This window comes from Octodon degus, unplaced genomic scaffold (assembly GCF_000260255.1).
Source record: "Octodon degus isolate 3935 unplaced genomic scaffold, OctDeg1.0 scaffold00023, whole genome shotgun sequence".
Lineage (NCBI taxonomy): Eukaryota > Metazoa > Chordata > Mammalia > Rodentia > Octodontidae > Octodon > Octodon degus.
Window position 1 is genome coordinate 1,507,290 of NW_004524599.1, and position 4,120 is coordinate 1,511,409.

Consider the following 4,120-nt stretch of genomic DNA (forward strand, 5'->3'; position numbering starts at 1 on the left):
CCACAGACTAGAGTCACAGTGATGCATCAAAGTGGGTCCAGCAGTTGTTACACACGCTCCCCTGCGGTGGGAGGTGTTGATCCTGAGGAGGTGAGGGGTATGTGGGCAGAAAGTAGATGGGAAATCTGTGCGCCTTTCCTTCGTTTCTCTGTAGTAAATAAGTAAACAAGTCATAGCCGTTTGTTATCATTACCATGTATTATGTGCCCTACATAATTGTTGGGCACAATGTGCTAGCACCACACCAGCAGGCCAGTAAGGCATGGAAGTGGCCACGGTGTCACCAGACAGTAGGACTTGCTCAGCTCCATTATGGCCTGTGGGGCACTCACAGCGCATTTGGCTTTCCTTAGCTAAAATGGCGTGGTGCAGTACGTGGCTGTACTGAACTTATCGTTGACTGCTCTTGTGTCATATTTCACTAAATTCTAATCTTACGGGGTATTCTTTTTTCTATTTCTATTTCATTTACTGTTCTCTTTTTCTAAGTTTTTATGTTGAACACTTATATCATCAAATCTGGATCTTTTTCCTTTCCTTTTTTTAAAAAAAAATGTGTTTAGGGTCTCACTAGACAGATCAGACTCGTAGTGACCCTCCTGCTTTCAGCCTCCCAAGTGCTGGGATTACAGGCACGTGCCACCATGCCCAGCCTCAATTGCCGTCTCAGCGCATCCTGGGGGCGAGGCCAGCACGTGAACTACCTAAGCAGATGCTTTAATCCGCTGACCTATCTGGCCGGCCTTTCTTTTTCCCCCTTTTCTAGTAAGTGCATCTAAGATGATGAACTTTGCTCTAAATCTTACATTACCATTATATTACATTAATATTAAAATTATATGCATTTTAACATTAATATTAAAATTATATGTATTTACGTATGCAGTTCTCACTACATTTCCATTTGAAATATCTTTCTACTTTATGACTGATTTCTTTTGGGGCCAACTAGTTAATTCAAAAAGTATGTTTTTTTTGCTTTTATTATAAATATACAGTAGTCACCGAGAATGGTTAGCTATTTTTAATTAATTAATTTATTTATTTAGTACAGGGTCTCGCTAGGCAGCTTGGATTTGTAGTGATCCTCCTGTCTCAGCCTCCCCTGTAATCTCAGTGCTGGGGTTACAGCTGTGCACCACCATGCCCTGTTTCCATGGCTGGCACAGCATGTGGTAGCAGGGATCGATCCCAGCTCCTTGCCTTTGCCAGGCAGGTGTTTAGACCGCTGGGCTATCTCTCCAGCTGCTGTCTTTCAGTTATTAAGAGGGTCAGCTGAGTCCTTCCATGGTGGCTGTGGATGTGCCTGTTTGCTCATTCCATGTATCTTTTTAAATATATATTCTCAAACTATATTAGTAAGTTTGTAAAATGTATATTATGTGTCATTTGTTTTTAGAAATTTATTGATTCAATAGTACTGATCACAGAAAAAATTAAGATTCCTGATTAAGTATATTCCACTGTCCAGGCAATGGTTATTCTTAAAACTTTATTTAGTATTGTCTTGACCATGATTAAAAGAGGACATCGCCTTGTGGCCTCCCAGAGGGTAAATGTGCTGCAGCTCATATGCAACTCCTTACAGTCCCAGCTTGGTCCTCCTCCAATGTCTCCTCTTGGAGTTGCACTTGATTTTATTACTTGTCTTTACATGAATCCACTGAGGAATGGGGTGATTCTGCTTTTGCTTCTTGGCCAGGAATCATTTGATTCTGAAAGTCTTGTGAGAAGACATGGTGCGGGTAGGAGGCACGAGCATGCACTCGACAGTGGACTGAAGCAGAAGAGCGATCCTTTATATTTCTATTATGACTTATTACATTAAAATCTATTTTGTCAGATACTGATATAACTATGTGAGCTTTCTTGTATTTAGTATTTTGTATCTTTTAATATATTTTATATTGAAGTTTTCTTCGTTCTGTACTTAAAAATGTGCCTTTTAGGAGTAACAGATAGTTGGATTGTACTTGTTTTAATCTAGTTTGACAATATTTTTGTGAATTTGTTCTGTTTACATTTAATGTGATTACAGATACATTTCGGTTATACTTAGCATTCTATTACTTTTCTATTTACCCTGTATCTTTCCTGTGGTCCTCATTCCGTTTTTTGCTTTATTTATTTACATTCATCAACAGTTTCCTTTGTCTTACCTTATATTCTTTTAATGGTGGCTACTCCACCCTTGACTCAGAGTCAAATGTAAGTAATGGTTTTACCTTTTTTAAAAAAGAAAAACCCATTAAAAAATGCAGAATTTTAAAACAAGATGATAGGAAATTAACAATGTCATTATATTACACATTGTTACCTTCAAAGTAGTTGGTCACACTACAAGATATAGGCATGTAAAATTGATCAAATAATGTCTATTATACCTTTTGGATCTTATTTAATTTTTCACTTTTTTACACTAGGGAGACAATACAATGTTTACTCATGTGAATCTGATTTATTTTACTATGAGTATGGGTTCTATTTTGATCCATTTACCTATAAAAGTTTTGAGTGTATCCTTTTTTATGGCTGAGTAGATTGCCATTCTATTTAATAAAAACAAATTTTTAAAAATCTATTCCTCAGTTGATGGGCCATTTGGGTTCTTTAAAAAAATTAGCTATGACAAAGTGTGCTGCTAGAAACATGGGTGCAAACATATTGCTGTGATATGATGCTTTCTGTTCTTCTAGAAAAATACCCAGGAAGAAAATAGTTGGGTCAGATGGGACCTCTAATCCTAGGTTTTTAAGAAATCTCCACACTGATTTCCTAGTGGTTGTACCAGTCTATACTGTCAACAACACTAGAGAAGGGTTCCTTTTCCCTCCACAGCCTTAATAAATATCATTATTTATTAGTTGGGTTTTTTTTTTTTTTTGGTGGTAGCCATTCTTTCTTGGGTGAGATGCAATTTCAGTGCTGTTTAAATCTGCATTTAGAGCCATTTATAACAAACCAACAGTCAGCATCATACTAAATAGACAAAACCTGAAATTTTTCAATCTAAAATCAGGAAAAAAAGACAAGGATGTCCACTTTCATCACTCTTTTTCAATACAGTGATGGAAATGTTAGCCAGGGCAATTAGATAGAAATAACAGGAATAAGGATACAAAATGAAGAAGTAAACTTATCATTATTCGCAGATGACATGATACTCTACATAAAAGCCTCCAAAAACTCCACCAAAAGGCTTCTAGATTTAATAATCAAACCCAGTTGTGTAGCTGGGTATGAAGTCAACACTCAAAAATTAACAGATCTTTGGATCTGAAATACTCTTTCAGTTTCTTATAATAGATATTGTGAAAAGGATAGAAACTACTCAAAAGGCAAGACGACTGGGGGCGCTGGGATACAGCTCAGAAGTATAAGTGCCTACTTGGAAAGAGCAAGGGGCTGCGTTTGATTCTCGGTACAAAAAAATTTAGTTAAGGAAAGAATAACTGCAGCTGACAACATAGCTCAGCAGCCTAAGCACCTGCCTGGCAAGTGCAAAGTCCTGAATTTAATCCCCAGTACTGAAAAAAAAAAATCAAAAAAACAACACAAAAAAAGAATAACTGTGATGGAGAAAGGAGAAAAGGAGGAGGATACACACACACACACACACACACACACACACACAAAATACCTAAGGTAATTATGCTACTAATTTCTATTAGTTCATTGAAAGGAACGGTTAGTGCTAATGTTTTTGATCAATTCTGCACACCTGTATCTGGTAATCTGAGCAACTACTTTGAAGATAACACCATGTAATATAATAACCCTTGTTAATTTCCTATAATTTTATTTTGAAATTCTGTAATGTTTTTATTTATTTTTTATTCTCTTTAATATTGATCCAACAGCACTCCTGTACACAAACATCATATCCACTGAGAGAGAACTGGGGGAAACCACGCCCTTCACCAGAGCACCCTTTTCTAAACAGAAACGATAGGACTCTAGGGCACGGGATCTCCATTTGCCCTCCTCTGCCTTTTGTATTACTGTTGTCCTGTATTGTAAATGAACATATTTGAGTTTTGTAAAATGTTATTAATTTTGGAGAGTCTATATTTGTATAGTTTTCGCTCTATTTATATAGTGTATTACATTTATAGATATT

At 36.6% G+C, this 4,120-nt stretch overlaps 1 pseudogene; it reads right to left on the reverse strand.

The window, feature by feature from the left end:
* Positions 1-1,582: 1,582 nt before the first annotated feature.
* On the reverse strand, positions 1,583-1,738 carry LOC101589625 (annotated as a pseudogene).
* Between the last annotated feature and the right edge of the window lie 2,382 nt (positions 1,739-4,120).